This window comes from Mustela lutreola, chromosome 6, assembly GCF_030435805.1.
Source record: "Mustela lutreola isolate mMusLut2 chromosome 6, mMusLut2.pri, whole genome shotgun sequence".
NCBI classification, from domain to species: Eukaryota; Metazoa; Chordata; class Mammalia; order Carnivora; family Mustelidae; genus Mustela; species Mustela lutreola.
Window position 1 is genome coordinate 69,917,235 of NC_081295.1, and position 24,610 is coordinate 69,941,844.

A 24,610-nucleotide genomic window follows, 5' to 3' on the forward strand; every position below is an offset into this window, starting at 1 on the left:
TTTTTTCTGGAGTAATAGCAATAGAAATATATTGAAACGTTTTAAATATTCAAAAAGAGACAGAGTGAAACAAGACATCCATTTTGCCCTTGTCTCCGGCCAGACGGCTCAGACGCGATGCTGCTGGTTGCTGGTGTACCCTTCTGGGGTGTGCCATGTGACGACAGGCATCTGGGCGTTTAGGCGGTGCAGATTTAACTTGTTAGCAGACTCCAGGTTTAGAAAGGTGACTGCCAGGACAGTGATCAGCAATGTTACAACTTGCTCTGAGGGAACTGGCCATCTGGAGGCACGGCAGATTTACAACAAAGCACCAGGGAGCCCAGAGAAAGTGAAGTGAGGACAAGCAGAAGGAATTCTGTCATGTGCACCTGGAAAACAAAAACAAAACAGAAGTATTTCTGACTGGAGCAAAATAGACAATGTCGCAGAGGCTCAAAGTGTGATTTGGATCCTCTTATAGGTGCATCTGTGCTACAAAGTTCATGCAGAACCTCATCCAAAAAGTGTAAATTTTGCAAAGAAACTTGGGGTAGCAGGGATGATTTTGCTCTATAATGTTGGATATGTGCCAATCATTTTGTTTTCTTTTTCTAAACTAAATTGGCCCTTGAGCCTAAAGGATGGTGCCTGAGATCTGTCATTGTCACAAGACCCCTCTTCACACAATGTTTGACAAAACTCAAAAAAGACTTTCTGGTCTCCAGGCTACCGTGATCCCGTGAGGTAGCTCTCTGTCCCAGCCCATTGGTGCATTTACATGGGGCAGCCCTGCTCCCTCCAGGCCCTGGCTGTGAGGATCTTGTTCACATACACAGACGGGTTGAGGACTCAGTATTCAGGACACATGCCTCCCTACCTGGGATTCTCCATGCACACGGAACCAGAATCCCCCATCCCCTAACCTGCACACCATGAAAACTTCTGCCCCTTCCAGTGAAGGGCTACCTCTCCAGTCCTGGCTCCTTTCAGTCTGTTCTTCCCACGGTAGCCCAAATGACCTTTGTTGTTTTCACTCGTTGTGCTTTTGTTCTTTACTAAGATTTACATCAGTATAACCAAGCTTTCAGAAAAACATTCATGTCGGTTAATGCAATGCAATTTATTTTAATTTACCCTGCGCTAATTTGAACCAAAAGTTGTCCATAACTTAAGTTTACAACGAATAAACAAGTTATTTTTTTTAAAGAATCGATTATAATAGATTAAAATCTGTTTTTTTTAGGCTGCGAAAGCAGGTAATAAGAACCATGAGAAATTTCCCATTGGTTTACATTTTTTGAAAAATGAGACAAGAAAACAAGTGCAAAAATTGGTGCAACAAAGCAATTTTATCATGTGGCAGGGCCAGCTTATAATTCTTCAATCATTACTGTGTGATTTGGGAGGGTGGGAAGCCTGTAAGCGCCCATGTATTAATTTCCTAAGGCTGTCACAACAAATTACCACAGACTCGGTGGTTTAAAACAGCAGAAATGTTTTCACTCACAGTTCTGGAGTCCAGAAGTTTGAAATCAAAGTTTTGGTAGGCCTCCCCTCCTAAAAGAAGCTCTTTCCTTAGCTCCGTCAGCTTCTGGTACCTTTTGGTGTTCCCTGGCTTGTGGCAACATAATCTCTGCCTCTGTCTTTTTTTTTTTTTTTTTTTTTTTAAGATTTTATTTATTCACATTTGACAGAGAGAGAGAGATCACAAGCATACAGAGAGGCAGGCAGAGAGGCAGGCAGAGAGGGGGGGGAAGCAGGCTCCCCGCTGAGCAGAGAGCCCGATGTGGGGCTCGATCCCAGGACCCTGGGATCATGACCTGAGCCGAAGGCAGAGGCTTAACCCACTGAGCCACCCAGGTGCCCTGCCTCTGTCTTTAGTACCCTTCGGTCTGTGTCTCTGTGTTCGAATCTCCCTTCCTTTCTGTTAAAAGATCCCAATCCCTGGATTTAAGGCCCACCTTAAACCCAGGATGATTTCCTCTGAAGATCCTTAGTTAATTACATCTACAAAGATCCTATTTCCAATAAAGTCACATTCCAAAATGTTGGGAAGACATGAATGCTGGGAGGGCACTCCTCCATCCTCTACAGCCCACGAAACAACTTCATTAGCTTGTGTGTTTAGTTGTGATTAAGCCAAGATCCAAGCAATTTCCTGAATCTGAGTTAACAACTTGAATTCACTCGTCTGCTGAGATTAAGAAGAGAACTCCACTTATTGGCTGTCAGCATTTCTGATTTTTATTTTTATTTATTTATTTAAAAGATTTTATTTATTTATTTGACAGAGAGAGATCACAAGTAGGCAGAGAGGCAGGCAGAGAGAGAGGAAGGGAAGTAGGCTCCCTGCTGAGCAGAGAGCCCAATATGGGACTCTATCCCAGGACCCTGAGATCATGACCTGAGCCGAAGGCAGCAGCTTAACCCAGTGAGCCACCTAGGCACCCTGATTTTTATTTTTTAAAGGGCATTTTTTGCCATACTTTCTCAACTCCAGACAGGTAAATTAACTAAAGCACTGATGAGAATACCTTCTTCATTCAAATATGTGCCCAATACCACGTGGTGAAGTTGACCTCGGTTTCGGTTCATAAGCGCAGAGCGATCTAAAACAAATTGGTTGTATCACACACCTAGTCCACCCATCGGTGATATGCTCAATGCTCATAGACACACAAAGGCCTAACGCTAAACGTGAACTTCCGTAATCTGAGCCCCGCTCTGGCCAAACCCCTAACAAGTCCTCCCACAGTTCCATTCCCACCCCCTCCTTTCCTGAATGATTATCTAAATAATGTAGATGAGCCCAACGAAGTCTGTTTGCCGTTGTGTCTCCCGCACACAGCAGAGTATGGCATGTAATTGATACTCAGTGCACGTATTTGTTGAATGAGTTAACAAATGAAACTCTGACCTTGCCCATCCCTACTGTCTCATCCCCCTTTGTTGGTTGGTACCGATACATATGCCCCCAGCAGACCTGCATTCAATGCAGAGCAAAAAATCCTCTGGTAATCAGCAGCCTCCGTTCCCTCTGAGAAATGACAAACGTGAACAAAAGCTGAAGCTGGAGAAATGAGGACAAACACTACTTTCGCACAGTCAACAGAGATTTTCACAGCATGCTGTCGCTTTTTCCCTCTTTGGAAAATTAGCAATCTTCTACCGCCTGAGCGGGAGGGATGCCACAGAGAGAATCGACCAGGACCTGGGCAGGGGACCCTGTTGAATAGCAGGCTATGATATCAGTTGACGACTTGTGAGCCCATCATCAGGGTCCCCCTGCCAGGTCGTATTTGAAGTGGGCACATCTTCCCCTAGAGCAGATGCCCCCACTTCTGCGTGAGAAGCTGACAGCCTGGTGCCTCGAGGCTGCCTGCCAACCCCCAGCCAAGGCTTTGTTGGCCGAAGAGCCAGGGAGTCCTGGACTCTTAAAGGCAAGCGACCCGCTGCTTAAATTTATGTTGGCCTTCAACTGCCACAAAGGCAATCTGCTGAAAAGTTTATTTCAAGTTGAAAGGAAAAGGCACCGTATTAAATGAATCCAGCTGTTTGTTTTAGTTCTCACTTTTAATTAGTTGGGTCAAGCACATGGATTTTCGAGGGGGAAAAGAATACAGCAGATGGAGATGGCCTCCATTCATTTCCCTCCATTGATTCTGGGAGGAGGGGGGGATTCAGTCGCATAACCAAAATGTCATTTCTGGGTAGGAGTCCCCATCTTTGGGGATTTTAATCAGGAAATAATGAAGCCCTCCAGCTGACAGAGGAGGAACTAGGAAATGATTTTCCTTCTTCTCATAAGCAAGTGGTCCACTAGAAGCGTGTGGAGAAACCCCTGAGGGGAGCTCCTCTGTTTTTAGGAACATCCTTGTAAATTGCTATCATAGCATTTCCCTAAACTTATTTATGTCATGGTGCACATTAACAAGCATAGATGGGATCATGTTTTCAGGCTAACTGAGGTAAAAAGAAAGTTCCTGATTATCACAGTAATTTTACTAAGAATTAACTAAATTCTGCAGAAAATGAAGCAAATATAGACTTTGCTATATGCTAGGGAGCTAGCCCACTTAACCCCGGTGAGTCCCCCAGCAGAGATGATAGCCAGTGAACTACATGTTCTACCAAGAGCCTGCAAGGGTCACCCTGTACATCACGATTCTTGACTAGAAGGGATTTTTTCCCCCACCCACCCAACCCAGGCCAGGGGACATTTGGCCATGTCTGGAGATACTTTGATTGTTGCCAGTAAGTATCTAGTGAGTATGGCCAGCGATGTTATTAAACATCCCACCACGTATAGACGAGCTCCTTACAAGGAAAGATCATCTGGCACAAATGGCCATCATAAAAGGTTGAGAAACTCTGCCCTCCCTCAACATGTAGCAAGAGGAGAGAAATGTCCAAAAGAAGGAGAGTGTTCTGTTTCTGTGAATGACCATGTCTGACAGAGACCACTCTGTGTTAAGAGGACGCCTGCAAAGAAATACACACACGCAATATTGTCTGCCAGCCGATGCTTACATGGTGTGTCAAGATTAATGCTGCTGGTAATGGTCTGGATCTTTGTGCCAGTGACTCTGAAAGTCCCCGAAGACCATGCCCTCCAAGACCTGGGTGCATCAGCCCTCAGAGTGAACCACAGAGCCACAGGAGCACGCGGTAGTGGCAGGATGACTGGGTTTCATTTGAAACAACAGCCCTTCGTCGTCCACAAGCAAATAAACACGAAAGCTGGTTCTAAAAACACGTATTCAGTTATTCCAGTTTCACAGAGATGTAACTGACCTATTGTGATAGTTGAAGGTATAGAACGTAATGATTTGATGTGTGTATAAACTGCAGAATGACCACCACAGTACCTAAATAGCCACCATCCATCACCACACATAGCTACACACTTTCATCCCCTGTAATGAGAACTTTCAAAATCTACTCTCTTAACAACTTCCTAATGTAAACACAGTATTGTTAACTCTAGATTCCTTGTTGAATGTTGTATCTCCAGGACTTACTGATCTTATAACTGGAAGTTGGTACCTTTTGACCACTTCCAACCATTTCACCCACCCACCACCTGCCTGCCCACCCCCTTCCCTGCCTTTGACAACCACCAATCTGTTCTCTGTTTCTATGAGTTTTTTTTTTTTAAATTTCACGTTTAAATGAGGTCGCAATATTAAATGAGATGCAGTATTTCTCTTAAAAACATGAAGCTTTATTCTGCCTTATAACCTAGTATTTGCTCCATGCTAATTAATACTTCTGAAGGACATTACGAAATGCCTTGCTTTCAGAATGAAGAGATAATGGCCTCAAAGTACATTTGTGAAAGAAAACCTTAGTTGCTAAATTCACTATAAAAACAGAAATGTATTTTCACAGGGAAAAAATAAAAGCATTCAGTCAGACTTAGTATTTTCAAATCAAAATCTCCAACTCGGACTCCCTATATCTTCTGGGTACCTTCTGTTCATCTGGAGCTCTCAGTTTTGGGGACACTAGCAAATTCCCAGCCAGGCCTCACCCTGCCAGGGCCACTCAGGGTTGTTAAATTAGGTCCGTTGTTCTGTTTAATGAGGCCGCCATGCAGCAAGATTTTGATAAAACTACTCAGGACAGACCCGGGTGAGATGAGGGACCGAGTCGGACCTGCCTTCCCATATGAATACAAATGGAGCCAGAAGACCTTCTGTTGGGTCCACCCACATTCCTTCCCCTTGAATTCATGCCTGAGAAGGTGAAAGGAAGAAGGTGCCCTTTTCCTCCCCTTTCATTCACTGTTTTTACCCCTCCAGCCAGAAGCTTCTGGCTGCATTTTTACTTCCCCGTCCTGTGGGTAGGTTCTTTTACGAGACTCGTGGCCCAGGAAATAGGCAGTGACCCTGGAAATAGGCAGTGACCCTTCCTTCTTCCCTGCTCCAACCTCGAGGCTAAGCTGAATGGTGTCTGGAGAGCAGGGGAGGGACCCCATAGGAGAACCTAAGAAAAGAGACAGTCTTCAGCATTATACCATTGTATTAGATAATGATTATCACTTCTTTACAACTGAGACAATGAGGGACAAAAGGGCACAGTAACAGAGATAGTGGGTGGTGGAGGCAAGATTCAAACTCCATTCTCTGTCAGCAAACATGCTCTCCTCAGGTAAGAGCTATGGAAAAACACGGTGGGAGAAGCAGAGTCCACCTCTCATTAATTCGGTTTTCTTATCTATACAATGTTGGTGATTACAGTAGTGCCTGTTTCCCGGGAATGTTATAAAGATCAACTGAGTTAATATATGGCAGTATAAATCAGAAGACAAATGTCAGGAGGAATTATTGTGATAAACGCTGCACCCACCACACTGGTGAGGAGAGTTCACTCTCGCATTCGGGTAATGCTGGGGTTCTCTTCCTCCATTGTTTTCAGAAATTAGGCTGCCTAATGAACAGCTCTATTAGCTGTATGAGTGATTAATCTCTGAAGTCATTACCTAAAGAGATATTGCTATTTCCATTCTACCTTTTAGACTCCAGACTAAATGTTTGTTCAAAAGCATAATCTGATTCCTAAGAGCTGCATGTTGGACTGCTCTAGTCACTGCAATTACTCCTAAAAGCCTATGTCATAAAAACATATTTTTCTCTATGAGTATAGTGTGAGTGTTCTTAAGAGGAGATTTACTTTCCAATTAGGCTTGATTTAGTCTATTATGAACAGAATTGTATATTATCCTAGCATGTGTCATCACCTATCTTCTCTGGGAAAACTGCACTAGTAATCCCATTATTATTCCTTGCTCTCCCTCTGTATTTGTCATATACATTACACAGTTAATACTCATATCATTGACACCACCTTCCACAGTGGACATGTGATGGGCAATCCCTCCCCTTCTGCCAACATGTCAACTATTAACAGGACACCTCTTCACTAAGGAGAGTGATAGTCCGGTGGTTAGGATGGGACTGAATCTCTAACAAACCAGATCCCCTTACAACAGTGATGGGCTTAGGGACAGACACATGGCAAAGCCTGGGGAATAAGTGTCTTCCCAAGGACTTTTCTACTAGAGCTTTTGAGGGAAACATCTTCAGGGCGTTCCTAAACAGTATGTGTGAACCTTGATTTCTGGCAGCCATCTTGCCAATGATCTGAGGAACACCTGCCTAAGGAATGTATGCAAGCAGAGACAAAGTGAAATAGAAAGAGTGAACAAGGGATGCCTGGGTGGCTCAGTTGGTTAAGTGGCTGCCTTCGGCTCAGGTCATTATCCTGGGGTCCTGGGATTGAGGCCCACATTGGACTCCCTGCTCAGCAGGGAGCCTGCTTCTCCTTCTCACTCTGCCTCTGCTCCCCTTGCTTGTGCTCTCTCTCTCCCTGGCAAATGAATACATAAAATCGAAAGAAAGAAAGAGTTGATTTTCTGTCATTTGCGATTAAAAGCATCCTAATTTGCAGCCCAACTGAACATTTGATTTTTATCTCTGTGAAAGTGAAACACATCAGAAGTCTAGTGTGTGATGCCATAGAAACACAGTAGGCCCCTCCATCCATGATTTCATTTTCCACTTTCAGATACCCGTGGTCAATGGAAGACTTATTGTCATAAGGTCAGCAGTATCCTAATACTACTTAACAATGCCTAGATCATCACTTCTCTTCTTGTAGGCATTTTATCATCTTACAACTTCACAAGAAGAGGAAGGGTGAGAACAGTACGATAAGATATTTTGAGAGAGAACCTACATTGACTTAACTTCCATTATAGTGTATTGTTATAATTGTTCTATTTATTATGAGCAACTGTTAAACTCTTCTTGTGCTTAATTTATAAATTAAACTTTAGCATAGGTATATATGTATCAGAAAAAACCACAACAGTGTTTGGTACTATCTGCAGTGTCAGGCATCCTCTGGGAGTCTTGGAATGTATCCCCCATGGATAAGGGAAGACAACTGCCCATCTACTCAACAGGATATCGTCAATGAGATAGTCTCAGTGGTTGAAGGCCCATAGCCCCAATGCCTGTTTAAGAAGTCAAAGCCCAGGGGATGGTTATTAACTACCTCCCACCCCCAATCCCTTCTTTCTTTAACTCTCTCATAGAGGCTGCTGACCTTGGTTTCCTCTTGGATTTCAAGTATTATCCTGCATTTTTCCAGTGCAGTGGAACCAGGATTCCTGGATCTTTGTGTGGCATTAGAAAACCCACTGTCTCTTAGCTTCATCTATCAAATCAAAATGATGGTCTAATCTTGGAAAATCACTGTTACTCTTATGAAATCACTATGATTCTTATGTCTTAGTTGTTCGCTGCATTTGTCTCGTCCTCCCACATAAATCATAAGCTGTTTCTGTACAGAAATAAGTCTTTAAACTTCTTTTGTGTCCTTAGCATGTTTGCTTTATATCACTCAGAATATTTTGGTTGGCCAGATGGAAATGTTTTTGAAATAAAGTTACTTTTTTTTTTTTATTAACAAAGCAATTAAAAATAGACTGGTGAGAAAGTAAAGTGGTTTTCCATCTCTCTCAGAGAAAAGGAGGTTGAGGAACTCAGAAACTTCTAGTTATTAGAACAAAATCTCTCAGACTGGTACTAATAGTTGGACCAGAGATTCCTTCAAAAATATAAAAGCATAAGCCATAGGATAATAATTTCTTAGCACAAGATTACTTAATATAAATCTTTTTTTTAACATTAGTTTTTCCTCACTATTGAATTAAGTAGCAATTCTTTTAATTTTGGAAATCTGTTTAAAAAGAAAAGAGTTCCTGTTTAAAAAGCCACTGTGTGGCTTAGTCGGTTAAGCTTAAGCATCTGCCTTTGGCTCAGGTCATGATCTCAGGGTCCTAGGATTGAACCCAGAGTCCGGGCTCTCTGCTCAGTGGTAATTTGCTTCTCCCTTTCCCTCTCCCTCTGCCCCACCTCCTGCCAATAGTGTTCTCTCACACATGCACATGCCCGTTCTCTTTCAAATAAATAAATCAAATCTTAAAAAAAAAAAAAAGAAAGAAATATTTGTAATAATTTCATGCATAAAAAACTGAGTATTACAATTTGATCTATTATTTTCAGTCATTTTGGGGCAGGACTACTATTTTTTTTTCATCCCCAAATAGGGAGCAAATGGTATGCCCTACAATTTTTTTCACTTAGTATTATGAACACCTTTTCATATCATGATGTTTGAAATCATTTTTGATGGTTACAAAATACTGCACCCTGGAGGCAGACCACAGTTTATTTGCTTCTCCCCACCTTCGAGAGAATTCAAAGTCGTTTCTGATTTTTTTTTTCTTATTATAAATAATACTTGAGGGAACATTCTAGTATAGAAATCTTCCTGGGCACCCTCTCTTATTTTCTTTAGTTGGCATTCATTCATTCATTCATTCTTTAATAATTATGATCATGATGTAGGATAATGAATTAATTAATTGACTCATGGACAACAGTGAGATATTTAATGACCAAAGTTCTTGAGGAGGGTTTCGATGCTGCTTCTTATGGGGACCCTCATCAAAAGCCAAGGGTAGAAGATGAGTATGCAATTTCGAGAAGGCGATTTTGAGAGAGGTGTTGGTGCTGAAGTGCATGCTGCAGAATCTGCTGGAAATACCCTCAAGGTTCAATCTTGGGAGGGCCCTGAGGCTCAGAAGTGAGCTGTCCGCCCAGCATTCGCCTTGACAAGAGTTTCACCATCTGACGTTATCATCATGTGACATGAAAAATGATTTCACCTCTACACCTTGTGGCACAATTTATCAAGCGCTTTCACACACCCCATGTGATTCTTACAACACACACCATGTCAGGAACAGTGCCTCTGGTTCCTGTGTCAGGTAAATGAAGACCAGCATTCCCTCTCAGAAGAATACATCTATGTCAAACCCCATTCTCTGTTTTTGAAAATCTCTGTGATGGGACATTGTATTACACGTATTTTAACCTTTGTGGTGTTGTGGTGAAATCCTCCATGGCAGAAACACTCCTCAGCATCTGACCTCAGATCCCTCCTGAGCTAACCCCAGTCTCCCTCTCTACCTTCTTCTCCCACCTCACCTTCCTCTCCTCTCCCGACCCACCACGCCCTGCACACCTCCCCAGCGGGCCCTCTTGAAGCTACGGGTGTTTCACTGAGAGTCCAGGGCCTTCGATTCCAGCACTTACTGCCTCATCTTTGTATTGTGTCTGATTGCCTGTGCTTTTCTCCAGCTAAATGAAACCCCCTTCAGGGAAAATCATTTCTTATTTGTCTCTGTGGTCCCAGTACTAGGCATATTGCTTGGCACAAGGTTGAGACTTGGTTGGCTGAGTGAGTTTGGGGATGGGGCTGCAGAGGCTCGGTGGGCACTAACAGGGTGGAGGGATCTTGTGGGAGCCCCCAGACCACCACAAGGACAAAAACATGTGGAGAAAGGCAGTGATGTACAAATACAAGTATCTGAGTTTTGTTGGTACGTTCCTGCCCTCCATCAACAGTTATAATTTGAAGCAAAACTGAATTTTTATAAAGGGAATTCTTACAGGAATAAAGAAACAAGCTAAAAGTATTGAAGAATAATTTCACGTTGCATGTAGTAGAAGGAGTCCTGGGCAGGAAGCCATGATGCTTGGTTTTTGTCTTGATTTGGCCACTGTCTAGCAATTAATGAATTAATTGGCAAACACAGTACCTTTCTAGGCTTGGCTTCATCATCCAAGAACAAAGAGAACAGGTTAGGTGACTCTGACATGCTCCCACGTCTATTAATTAACGATGAAAACGCTCTGATGTGTGCCACATAAAAATTGATCCATTTATATGATTTTATGATTTGGTTTTCTTATAAGTTTTTGTCACTGGGTCAATTTGCACTAAAATTACTTAACGCAGATTTGTTAAAGGTTTTTTCTGTATCTAAGAGGAAAACATAAAGTATTGTTCTCAGAGTCTCCTGAAAGGAGGGAAAAGCCTTTCCCTCTGCCCAGGCCAGGTGCCGGGATGTGTGTGAAAGGGATCAGATATGACTCGAGTTCAGAGGTACTCCTCCTCAGAGGAGAGGACTGCACAGCCATCCCTCAGGCAATGGTCACCTTTCCCCCTGGATTTTAGCCAGACTTGCCCACCTAGTATATTATAACAGAGTCAGACTGCCGCCATGTTAGCCTGGGAGCTGCCCAGGATACTGATCTATCAACAACCTTAAATCATCTCCAAATCCATTTAAATATGCCTTCACTTCAGGCTCCCCAATTCCCTCCTTGAATACCTGGAGAGACGAAAATTGGCTCCATCAGAACTGAAGTGGACAATGCATTTATGTGAGGAAAAAGAAAGTCACACACCGAGGAATCTTGCTCTGTATCTGCCACGCCCTGTGGGCCCCACGGTCACACCAGGCCAGCCCACTGACCCTTCAAGTGAGGTCAACAGAGCTGGATGGCTGAGCTTCTAAAAGATAATAGTAGACGATGCTATGCTATTCATGGAAGTGAATCTCTAATATTAATATTCTAATTTGGGGCAATTTACTATGCCCCCAGGGAGTTGACAGGTTTGGAAGAATTGCTTAGAAACCCTGACTGAGTTTCCAGCCTGTAGATTTTAGACTCGAGACTGCAATCCCAAGTCTTTGAATTTCCAAACTGCTGGCTTGCTTTACAGATTGCAGACGTGCCAGCTCCCACAATAGCACAAGCCAGTTCCTGAAAATAAATCTCCCTCCGATCTCCTTCTCTCTACTTCTCATATATATATGTAAAAAAATGTATTTTATATATAATTTATAAATACAATGTGCATATATATAATGTGTGTATACATATGTGAAGTGCTGTGAGATAGATAGACACACACACACACACACACACACAACTATTGCTTCTGTTTCTCTGGAGAACCCTAAATACACTGTAAGTCTACCCAATTCAATTTGAACTAATACTCCAGGAGTCCTGCCTGTCAGGACATTAAGGAAGACCCCTGTACCAATGGAAGAGTGTGGGGTAGAAAGTGGGGAAGGCAAGATTTGAAAGCAGCAAATTCTGCTGGAGGATCAGAGACCAAGGAGAATTTTCTTAAGAAGAGGGAGCCCCTAGGGACCTCCCCCACGCAACAAGGTAATCCATACATCTATGTCCAACAAACAGTTATGGTTCTTGCTGAGTTCTTTTTAAAGGCGAGACACAGTTCTAGGCTCTTTACATACAATAAATCATCCACCAGGAGAGCAACCCTAATGGGGTTATAGGATGGCACGAATGAGGAAAATGAGCCTCAAGGAACCCAAGTAAATTGCCATCTAATTGTGGACCAAGGGTCTAGACCTACACTGCCTAACTCCAGAACTTAGCTTCTTAACCATGATGCTAAAACTGTCTCCCTAGAAAGAAAAAAAAAAATCTGCTGAAAAAGCAACTGAAGGGAAAATAACACATTTTAAGTGAAAGGAAATTAGAAAACGTAATGGATCTTCTGGAGTTCGGGCCAAACTCCGCTAATCTAGTCCAGAAGTTTTTGCATTCCAGGTCTTTAGTGCTCACGACTTCTCATTGGTTGAGAGAGGTCAGGGGTATGGAAGAGGACAGACAATAACATCTGAGCACTTGCTGTGTGCTAAGGGCTTTACATGTATTTTCTCATTAAATCTGGACAATGTTCCCTGGGGCTGGGGGAGGCATGTTATATTCCATTTTTTCAATGAGAAATCTGAAATTTGAGGAGATTTGCTCCAGAATGAATATGTTGCTGTAGCAGATCCCAGGTTCAAACGCAAGTCCCTCTGACCTTTGTTTACATGTTTTCTAAACACTACATTGCCGCCCTCCTACAAAGTGTACAAAAGGGCACAGTCCACCATTTCCTAACTGTGGTACATTCAGAAGTCTGACTGTGACTTGGTGTGGATTTCTTTGGCCTGTCTGAAGTTTACTCAGCTTCTGGAATTGATGGATTTATGTCTTTGGCCAAATTTGGGGACCTTTCCACCATTATTTCTCTTGGTACTTTTCTGACCCCGCCCCCTTTCTCCTCTTCTTCCAGACTTCCAGGGTAACAAATGTTAAGTCTTCTGTTCGAGTCCCACAGGTCCCTGCGGGATATTTTTGGGGTTTTTTTTTCAAGCTTTTTCTCCTCTGTTGTTCAGATTAGGTAATTTCTATTGCTCTGTCTTCCAGTTTGTAAGATTCTTTCCTCTGCCCCCTCCATTCTGCTGATGAACTCATCCGCTGAGTTTTTTTGTTTTGTTGATTATATTTCACAGTTCTAAGATTGCCAGCTGGTTCTTCTTTATACCTTCTCATGTTCTGCTGAGCCTTTTATATCTTTGCTGAGACTTTATTTTTTTTCAGTTGTTTCAAGTGTGTTCATAATTTCTCACTGAAGCATTTTTATGAGGCTACATTTTAATTTTTGCCAATAATTCTAAAATTTCTGACATCTTGATGTTGGCACTTGTTACGGGGTGAATTGTGTCCCCCTCAAATTCATTTGTTGAAGTCCCAACCTCCAAAACCTCAGAACGTAACCATATTTGGAAATAGAACCTTGCAGGAGGTAATTGAGGTTAAATGGGGTCATATGAGTGGGCCCTGAATTATGTGACTATTTAGACATGGAGCCTTCAAACCAGTGGTGATTAAGTCAAAACAAGACCAATAGGATGGGTCCCTAGTCCAGGATATGGTGTCCTTATAAGAACCAGAAGAGCTAGCAGGGATGGATAGGCATAGAGGAAAGACTGTATGGGGACACAATGAGAAGGTATCCACCTACAGGCCAAGAAGAGAGGCCTCAGGGAAACCCAAATCTGCCAATTACCAGTCTTCAGAGCTTTGAGAAATGAATTTTGGTTGTGTGAGCCACCCACTCTCTGACATTTTGTCCTGACAGCAGTACCAAACTAATACAGCATCTGTTGTCTTTTTTCATTAATTTTGAGATCTTCCTAGTTCTTGGTATAATGTGTGAATATTAACTTAAAGTATTAATATGCATTTATCTCCCCTGTTACGAGACTCCAGACCCTACATATACTTTCTGCTTTACCTGGCCTTCATAGGACACCACCCCAGCATGGGAAAGGGAGGTACCCTCTTGTTCCTGCCAGATGGGAGGAAAGGTCTAAGTTTTCTGTTTGGCCTCCATTGACACCTGAGGAGTCTCTTCACTTCTGGCCAGTGCTAAGAGATCCAGCTGCCCCCTAGGTCTCTACTAGTACTTCCTCTAGCTGGCAGGGTCAGAGTGCCTTGTTATTGCTCCTCAGGTGGCTTTACTGTACGGGGAAAGGGGTGGTCCTGTCATCGCTGGGTGGTAGAAAAGGCCCACCTCTTCATAGGCCTCCTCTGCCATCACTCTAGCAGGGAGAGCACGGGATGCCTCTTCACTGCTGGTTTGGGGTGGAAGACTGGGCTCTCCACGTGGTCTTCACAGATCCCGGGGGACAAGTGGTTCTTGCTACCACCCAGTTTTGCTGCCCTAATCAGCATTTTCTGACACCATCTTGGCTTGGTGTGGGGTGGGATGTTACAGCCTAATAAGGCTGGGAATCTAGACTCCCCACTCCATCTGAGGTCTTGAGAAATCTGCTTCCTTCTCTCCACCTCTCAGGTCTGCTTATGTTTGTTTTATAGATAATGTCCAGAACTTTTAGTTGCACTTAGCAGGAGGAATGGGGGGAATTATGTGTATTCCATCCTCTTGGAAGTAAAAGATTTGACCCATTTTGAGCATTTAAAAAGCCAATTTGTCAAACCACTTTATAAATAACCTTAAGTTGAAGAATAGTTACTACAAGTTTTCAAAATGTTTTCAACCCCATTGTGGGCCTTTTCACATAATCTAGTCTCAGCCTAAGCCATCTGTTTGGATTTCTCTCTCCCTTTCCCCTTTTCAGTTAGAGTAAATGCAATAAATTATCTTTCTCACCCTTTACCAAAATCTCTGTGATCTGCTGTGTGTCTGCCATGTGCCCAGCTCTGTAGACTGTCTGGCTAAAATCATCCTTTACCTGAGCAGAGCGAAGGCTGCTGAAATATCATTATCCTGTTGTTTATTAAGTGACCCTGACTTGTTTCTAAACTGAGTCACAGATAATGATTACTTCAGACTTATTTCATATTATCGCCTACACCGTGTCCAGTTTAGAAGAAGCTACTATGTGCTTTAAAGATCAAAGTCATCTTTAGAAAAGTAGCGACAGAATGAGATAAAGGGCTTCAGAATTGTGCTCAGTGCCTTCTTTGTTTAAGTTCTATAATTGAACTAATGGATTAAACTTTGAAATCTTCAGTAATACATCTTGCTACTGAAAATAATGGCTACTAGTACCTTTTAGTTTAGTTGTAACATATTTAATATATTTTGTTCTATTTTAAGTAGAGAATCCAGGATAACAGTCACTAAATCTACAGTCTAATTCTTCTATAGTGTTATAGATTGTATAATTCTGCATCATTTCTTGTATACCACAAGGGTTATCTTATTTAAAAAATGGCAAATTCAGAAAGATGTGTTTGGTGACACTAAAAAATATATATTCAGGTCCTCACATTTGGGCATTTTAAGAAAAACACTTTGGAATTCTTACAGGAGAAAAATCAAATAAGAGTTTTAAAAAAAACAGGTGGTCAAATCTCTTTTAAAACAGTTGAGGTAAAAACATAAAGCATTTCAGTTAAATTTCCCATAAAGACAGGTCAGTGTTGAAAGTAAAGGAAATGTAATAGGAAGTGAAATATATTCACAGAAATTCTGGATGTTATATGTTTAAAAATCTCATTCCAGTAAGTGCAAACAGGTATTCATGGACAGTCTGTCTACTCTGTGCCAGCCCAGTATCACTCTTGGGAAGTGACTGGTGACAGGACAGCAAGTTCCTGCTCAATCATGGGGAAGCCTGAAGACATACATATAAACAAATAAGCAGGATCACCTCAGGGGGTGCTAAGGACCATGGAGAAAATAAAAGAGTGATGTTTTGGGGCAAAACTAGGAGAGAATCACCTTCAGCGAGGGGGTTCAGGGAAGGCATCTTAGAGGAGGAGGCTCCTAAGCTGGGCCCTGAAGAGCATGATAACACTTCCAGGCGAGGGGAGCCGGGGTGCAAAGTGCAGGGCCCCTGGAGAGAATAAGCATGACCTGTTAGGCAGCCCAAAAGATACCAATGCCCTAGAGCCCAGGGAGCACAGTGGTCCAGAGAGGTGAGCAGCTGAGATGACTAGGACCCTTCAAATCACAGCAAGGACTTGTATGTTATACTCCACATCATAAGAATACACTCGGAAAAACTTGGAAAGAAACAGTTAAGAAGATCCCCAGCACTCTAATATTCCCTGTTCAGACTGGGCTGTTTGCAAGCATTTAAATGCACATTCAAGGGGTGCCTGGGTGGCTCAGAGGGTTAAAACGTCTGCCTTCGGCTCAGGTCATGATCCCAGGGTTCTGGGATCAAGCCCCACATCAGGCTCTCTCCTTGGTGGGGAGCCTGCTTCCTCCTCTCTCTCTCTGCCTGCCTCTCTGCCTACTTGTGACCTCTCTCTGTCGAATAAATAAATAAAATCTTTAAAAAATAAATAAATAAATGCACATTCAAGCAGGAAGTTGGGTGTATGAATCCGGAGCTCAGGAGAGATGTCTGGACTGGAGACACTGATTAGTGACCTGCATGGACAGTTGCCACTTTTCATCGTGTAGGTTCTGCCAGAAACAGACACTAAGGCAGGAACTTAGCTAAGTGCAGGAAACAGTAGCAGGGAAAATGGGAAGGGGTTCAGGCAAGGGAAGGTAACCACTTAAAGAGGCAGTAGCAGCCAGTTACCCAAGTAGGAGGTGACCAGGAAAGTCTGGGTAAAAGTACAAAATACAGCATTGAGGATCCTCCCATCAACGCTAATTTGCAAAAGTCATTGGTCAAGGATGTCTTCCTGGCTTGCCCCATGCATAAGAGGACAAGATTCCATGGTTTAAGACCCAGAGTTGCAGGTACTGGTACATGGAAGTTGACCAAGCTTCCCTGGAAGATCTGAGGGATGTGGGAGGGCCACTGACCATGTCTGCAACATCCTTTTAAGACCATAAAAGTTGGAGCATCTGCACATGAATCCCAGTGGTCACATGTAACTGAATCTCTCTTAGCTTCCTCACTTGTCAAATTGGGATTGTATTATCCAGGGTTGTCCAGAAAAACAGAACCAATAAGATAGATAGATACATAGATACATAGATGAGAGACAGAGAGAGAGATTATGAGGCATGTGCTCCCATTATGGAGAACAAAAAGTCAGCTACAAGCTGGGACCCCAGGAGAAGTTAGGGGTGTAATACAGTCCAAGTCCAAAGGCCAGAGAACCAGAGTGCTAATGGGTGCAAATCCTAGTGCAAGGGTGGGAGAAGACTGATATCCCAGCTCAAGCAAGCAGGCAGGAATTAAAAATGGGGTGAATTCTCTTTTCTCCTCCTTTTGTTCTATTCAAGACCTCAACAAATTGGATGATGCCCGGCTACATGGGGGAGGGCCATCTGCTTTACTGAGTCCACCAATCCAAATGCTAATCTTACCCAGAAACACGTTAACAGACATGCCCAGAAACAATGTTCGATCAGGGCATTTCATGGCCAGTCAGCTGACACAAAATTCAGCATAACGCTACCTGCTTCATTCCTCAAAACGTTAAAAATAGAAATAGCATTATGAACCAATAATTCCACTCTTAGTTTATTTACTCAAAGAAAATGAAAACACTAATTCAAAAAGATATAGGCACCCCCTGTCTACTGCAGCATTATTTACAATGGTCAAGATAAGGAAGCAAAGTGTCCACTGACAAATGAATTTGATAAAGAAGGTTGTGGTAGATGGATAATGGGGTATCACTCCGCCATAAAAAAGAATGGTATCTTGCCATTTGCAATGACATTGTGAACCTAGAGGGTGTTACGCTAAGTGAAATAAACCAGACAGAGAAAGTCAAATGCCATATGATCACACTTATGTGTGGAATCTAAAAAGCAAAACAAATGAAGAAACGAACAGAAACAGACTCATAAATACAGAGGAAGAACTGGAGGTTGCCAGGAGGGAAGGGGGTGGAGGATGGGTGAAACACATGAAGGGGGTTAAGAGGTACATACTTCCAATTATAAAATAAATCATGGGGATGAACAGCATGGAGAACTTCGTCAATAATATTGTAATGACTTTGTATGGTGACAGGTGGTAACTATGTTTATCATGGCATAAAACTGTAGAATGTATAAAACTGTAGAATCACTATATTGTACACCTGAAACTAATATAATGTTGTGTGCCAACTGTACTTCAATAAAAATAAAAATAAAGAAAATGAAAGAAAAAAACCCACCTACCTCATAGGGGCTGTGGTAGATTAAATTATTGAATATAGGCAGAGTGCTCAAAGAGTACGTAACATATAGTGGTAGAAAGGTATCTTCTTTCACAACTATCACCATGATCACCATTATCATTATTATTACTATTAAATTATTTATTATCTGGAGCTAGATTACGATGACCTAGATTATTCATTCGAGATTATAAATAAAGATGAAGGCTCAGGGCTGAGAGAAAAAAAGCTGGCAAAGAAGAATGAGAAGGAGGAAATGAGTGGTCGGGGGAAACCAGACAAATCTGATGACATGACCCACAAAGAGACAGCTTGTCGGGAAGGGGTGAAATTCCCACGTGCTGAATGACGCTCAGAGTTGAAGCCAGAGGAAGATGGGGAGCACCATCTTTGGAGCACCAGAGCCCCACCTGGTTGCCAGTGTAGATCTTCCTTTAAAACACCTGTGTTGGTAGACAAGCTTTTTGGGTAAACACCTCCTGGTTTGGACTGTCAGGTGTCCCTACTTCTTTCTTCTGGTAGCAGCACCCTACTCTTCTTGTGACATTCACATGCCCAACTTAGCATGTGGGTGGGCCCAGTGAACCTGTCTGTTACGGTACTCTACCCTCTTCCACCACAGACAAGGGCTAGCTCAACAGACTCCTTCCCAGAATGGTCTGTTTCAGAGTTTGGGGGGAATACTGTATTTTTGTTGTGAATAGGGTAGGATATTAGTCTGGGGTTTTACACAGACAACTATCTTGGCTGGTAAATGGAGACACCCACGGAGGGAGGCAATGACAGAGCCCTGATGACACTGTTGGAGTGTAATATTCTATATACATATTATACAGTATATACATGTAACACTACCTTAAGACTGGGTCTAGGGACTCAGAGACTCATTAAGAAGGAAATGAAAATACAAGTAAAAGACGCAGTGCGGTGCCTGGCATTCAGTAAGTCCTCTAGACGAGGCAGTTGCTATTGTTATGAGCACAGGATTAGAAAGCCAGAGAATGACTTATAGGAAGAGTGATATGAGGTCAGTGATCACTTGAGCTATTGAACTAGAACTTTATCAAAGCCTCTGAGGGAGAACAAGATTGATGCCAAATCTTGAGGCAAGGTTGAACCGAGTCTGGCAGGCGACTGCAATTCCCTTATCTTTCTCTTCCACTTTCCAGCTAGAGAGCAAAACTCCTTGTTATGAGCTGAACCATGCTCCCTCCTCTGAAAATTCTTATGTTGAAGTCTTAACGTGTTGAAGTCAGAACGTGACTGTATTTGGGCCTTCAAAGTGGTCATGAAGGTAAAATGAGGTCATACAGGTAAGCCCTAATCCAACAGAATCGAAAGAAGAAATTAGGACACGGACAGATGAATATAGAGAGTAAACCGCGTGAAGACACAGAAGACATCCATCTACAAGCCACGGGAAAAGACCCTTAGAAGAAATCAACCCTCTGGACACCTTGACCTTGGGCTACTGGCCTCCAGAACCATGAGGAAATAAGTTTCTGTTGCTTAAACCACCCATCTGGGTGTTTGTTACGGCAGCCCTAGCAAACGAATACACATCTAAGTCAGGAACATCAAAGTTCAGGGCATTGTCAGACTGACCCAGTTGTACCCGGCCTGTGAGCTTATGAGACAAAGGGTCAGAGCTCAGAAACCCCTGGAGTTATTATCCACGTTGGTAAGGAAATAACCTTCTAGAAACTATGGAATGATAGATAGGACTTTGGCAATGCTCATTGATGATCATAATCAGCAAGCAATACTAACATTTCTGATACAGAGAGCACAACTCTCTTTTCACGTTACTAAGCAAGAATTCACTATAGCCAACACCTACTGAAGATTTTAACACGCTAGATGTTGTTACCTTGCTATAGTAAACTGATCTACTGCTCACCGACAACCTTATCAATATTAAAATATTAAAGTATGCATTGTTAATGTGACTATAAACAGCATCTTTAAAAAAAAAAAAGATTTTATGTATTATTTGACAGAGAGAGAAAAACAGAGGGAACACAACCAGGGGGAGTGGGAGAGGGAGAAGCAGGCTTCCCATGGAGCAGGGAGCCCGATGCGGGGCTCAATCCCAAGACCCTGGGATCATGACCTGAGCCAAAGGCAGACGCTTAAAGACTGAGCCACCCAGGTGCCCCTAAACTACATTCTACTTATATCCTCAACATAAAACCCCTTGCACAGATAAATAGATGAGGCACAGAGAGGCAAGATAATTTCCCCTAGGTCACACAGTCAGTAACTGGTAGACTTAAAACTATGAGTCTAGCTCCAACATCTGCCTTCTTACCCATTATTCCACTCTGCCCCACCAAACAATGCTTCAATCACAAGATATTTAGAAAATACTTTAAAAAACATTTTTACAAGTACAAAGTACTAGGAGTATCTGTGTGTGTGTGTGCTTGTGTGACCTTGGTAAACTAGAAAGGAAACCTCCTACCTTCTGCCACTTGAATTCTTTACCAACCAGAAGTTCCTGTCAGAAGCTCTAACAAATATCAATGTGACTTTTTTTTTTCTTTTTTTTTTTTTTTAGCCAAAAAGACGTTAAGGAGACTATTCCTTTTAAGAGTGACCAGTGGTCAGGAAAGAGATATCATTATGGGCTGAGTTTTGGTGATCCTCCCATGTAATCCCATTCTTTTGCTGTCCTTTTTTCAATATTAAAATCCTCATCATTAATGTGAATATGATAAGCATTCTAATTATGTGTTTACATAAAGACTCCATTTTTCCTTTTTTTTTTTGTTTTCCTCATCTGCACTTTTCAGTATTTGGCAATCTCACGGCTGAGGGTCAAGGTTTGAAAGCTGCTCTGGGCCCCCCACCAGCTTTATTTACAACCATGCAGAGTTCCCGCATAACTACAGATGGGTCCTTAGGCCTTAGTCTATCACATATTCCTTTCTGCAATGCATGAGGAGTGACCCAGATTTTTTAAATGCCTACAATCGCCTCTGAAATAGCAGCTGCTCCAAAGGAAGCATTTATTACGGAGAATACAAACAAACTATTTTAGCTGGGAGCTACTCAGAGATTTTATAATTTGCCGTTAAATGGGATTCTTTGCATTGGCAACAAGAAGGCATTCCACCAACAGCGGACCATTTCAATCGATCAGAGCCACTGTCACGTGGCTAAGAAGGCAGAAATAATCTAACCGCCCAATCTAGCTAAGTAAATCAGCCAGAACGCTTTATGAATTCAGCTCCAGAGTGCTAAGCAGGCCGTGATAGAAGATAAGGCACTTGTACCAACTGAAAACACGGTTAATTTTTCCAAGTCCTCAGTCAAACCATTTAGAGCAAAAGCCCTATTTCTAAACTCCTTTTAAAGTGTGATATAAAAAACACCCACCTTCTTGGAAATTTCATTCGTCTTCATTCTAGAACACTGACTTACAACAGTATAAGGTACCTCCAACAGAGATTGAATTGATAGACCATACTTTTTTCATCTTTATCTACACAACGGTATTGGGAATGATACCTCAAATTCATTATGGTTTCAAATTAAAGTCCACAAATTTCCCATGCATCCTGGGCAAAACTGTCTACTTCATAGTACGTATTTATTAAATATTTGCACCGTGATTGCTGGAGATCACAAGAGACGAGGGAGTTGTTCTTGACTTATACGAACAGTTTTTTTTTTTTTTTCTTTAAGATTTTATTTATTTGACAGAGAGAGAGAGAGATCACAAGTAGGCAGAGAGGCAGGCAGAGAGAGAGGCGGAAGCAGGCCCTCCGCTAAGCAGAAGGCCTCAATCCCAGATCATGACCTGAGCCGAAGGCAGAGGCTTAACCCACTGAGCCACCCAGGCACCCCACAAACAGATTTTTTAAAGTGAAAAAAGTATCCCCTTTCTGGAACTCAAGCCCACTCTTTGTATACAGACGATATTAAAATCGACTGAATCAGAACCATCTTTCGCATAAGCCCCTTCAAACTGTAGTTAGTATTTTACATAACTTCCAATACTCCTAACAGTTTCATTAGGGAGGACAGTCTGTCGCAGTACCTGGCAGTGGCAGATATAAGCCGGCAAAGGTTGCCTTTGAGATGTCTTCCACCTGACGCTGCCTTAGGACTCCACTTCGTGAACACATTGCCCACCTATCACCCACCGCTCCTTCCTGGCTCTCTCGTCCCCTTGGCAACCCGCCTCCCTCCTATCCTCTGGCTTCTTTAGGCTTAGCCTGACTCACGTTCTTTTAGGCTGTGCAGGCAACCCTCCACCCCAAACTGACTTCTGTCGCTGCAAGGATTCCCTGCCCTTTCCCCTCAGCCCTGCGGTCTCTGTTGTCCTCTCCCAGGTCCCCGTCCTCATGCCATGGACTCACCATTGAAGAGACAGAGTCCGGGAGACCAACACACAAGCACTTCGGATCAGAGAAATGGAGATGATCAGAAATTGCTGAGGTACATTCTGTCTTTTGGGTGTCCGGGGCTGGTTGTTGAAATATTCATATTCCTTGGTCCACAGCACATTATCATCCATCATCCACCATCTATACAATGTTCCTTTTTTGTGTTATAAAAAAATTAATTATATCAATTATTTATTTACTATCTTGTTCTCATGGCCAGTTCCATTTCCTCAACTCCCCTGTAGAAAACGGTTGTAACATGCTGCGTGTATTTTTTTGATTAAGTGTGTTGCTATAAATGCTCATTGATGTGTGTGTGTGTGTGTGTGTGTTACAGATCTCATTCTATTTATCTTCTGACCTCAGCTTATTTTTAAGATTCATTAAGCTGTTATGTCAACCCAATCGGTTACTTTTAACTACTGCATAATGCTCCCTGTGCCCATTCTCCACATTGTGTCTATTTGATGACTCAGCTTGTCTAGAACTTTCCGACACAAGTAATACTGCAAGGAACATCCATGTCCCATATGGAGGTTGGTAATCGTTCCTTTACGCTTACACTCAGGAGTGGAATTCTGAGCCATCCTCATGAGTCTCTCTGGGTGCCATACCCCTATCTCCTTGGTCTCCCTACTGTGTGTGCACTCCCATGTACACAGACACAGGCCTCCTCAACTGCCCACTGCCAGATTCTGCATCTCCTTGCCTGTGGGCTTTCTCAGCAGTCCTCAACCAAGTGAAATCCCTCTGGTGGCCAAACTGTGAGGCTCTCGTTCTACACGAGCTCCTGGACTCCCCAAGTCAAGCTCCACGAACCGGCATTGGTAACTTGCTTGAAATCAAGCCTTTTATGGACTGCCTTTCCTTCTCTATTCTATTTTTCTTCTCTCCTCCCAGGGTTTCCTGGATTCATCTCTCAAATAAATCACCTCCCTTCCAATCCTCATCTTGGGGTCTGTTTCTGGAAGAACCCCAGCTAAGACATAGGGGGTGTGTTTATTTACCTTGAGTAAGTAGTAGCTGGTTGTTCACCAGAATGATGCACAGATCTCACTCCCAACAGCAGTGGTGAGGGTGGTACCCATGTTCCACATCCTCCCCAACACTGGCATTAGCCAGCTCTCTCATTTGTGCTTGTCTAATTTGTTTAAAGTGATAGCTCCCTGTTATTTTGATTTCCAGTTCTCTGGTTACAAATCTTTGTGAGCTTTTCTTTATCTGGTGTAGTTCCAACTGCACCTTGCCTTCTGCAACAAAGATTCGTGGTACAGCTAACCCTAGATCATCTGTGCGTATTCTGAGGCCTTATTTCAAGAGCTCTCTCTATATATTAACTCATTAAATTGTGAACAACCCTAGGTACTACTCTTGTCACCCACATTTTGAAGATAAACCCAAACACAGAGATGTTAGCTAACTTTCCCAAGGTCACAGAGCTAGTAGGTCATCAAGCCCGAGTTTAAAGCCAGACTCAGGATGAGAATCTCTGCTCTAAATTCCCTTACTCTGCTGTCATTCCTGATTCCACATTTCAAGAACATTTCCCTTTTCCATTCTATAGAGTTTCTTCTGAACTCAATTCCCCTTCTAAGCAATTCCATAATGCAGGGACTGAGTCCAAGAAATGGGTGGGGAGGGATTCATTATCTGAGGAAGAGTAAGCCAAGCCTCTTCAATTGCACAATACAAAGAACACTTGATTAGCACAATCATTATCAAATGAAATATTCTACTAATTAAACACTCTGGTCAACTGAGGATGATATGGCTACCATATTAAAATGTAAAACGCTGTACCCTAAAATGATACCTCTATATTAATTTTCTTTGCTGTTGTAAAAATTACCACAAACTTAGTGGCTTAAGCAATGCAAATGTATTATCTCA

General features: G+C 42.5%; 1 long non-coding RNA gene across 1 annotated transcript; it reads right to left on the reverse strand.

Annotated features, from left to right (window-relative positions):
• LOC131833167 (uncharacterized) lies at positions 1–23,807 on the reverse strand. Its single transcript, XR_009354347.1, has 3 exons — positions 23,728–23,807; positions 22,694–22,874; positions 1–371 (listed from the first exon to the last, which is right to left on the reverse strand). It is a non-coding gene; the product is annotated as an uncharacterized LOC131833167 (long non-coding RNA).
• Positions 23,808–24,610: the final 803 nt, after the last annotated feature.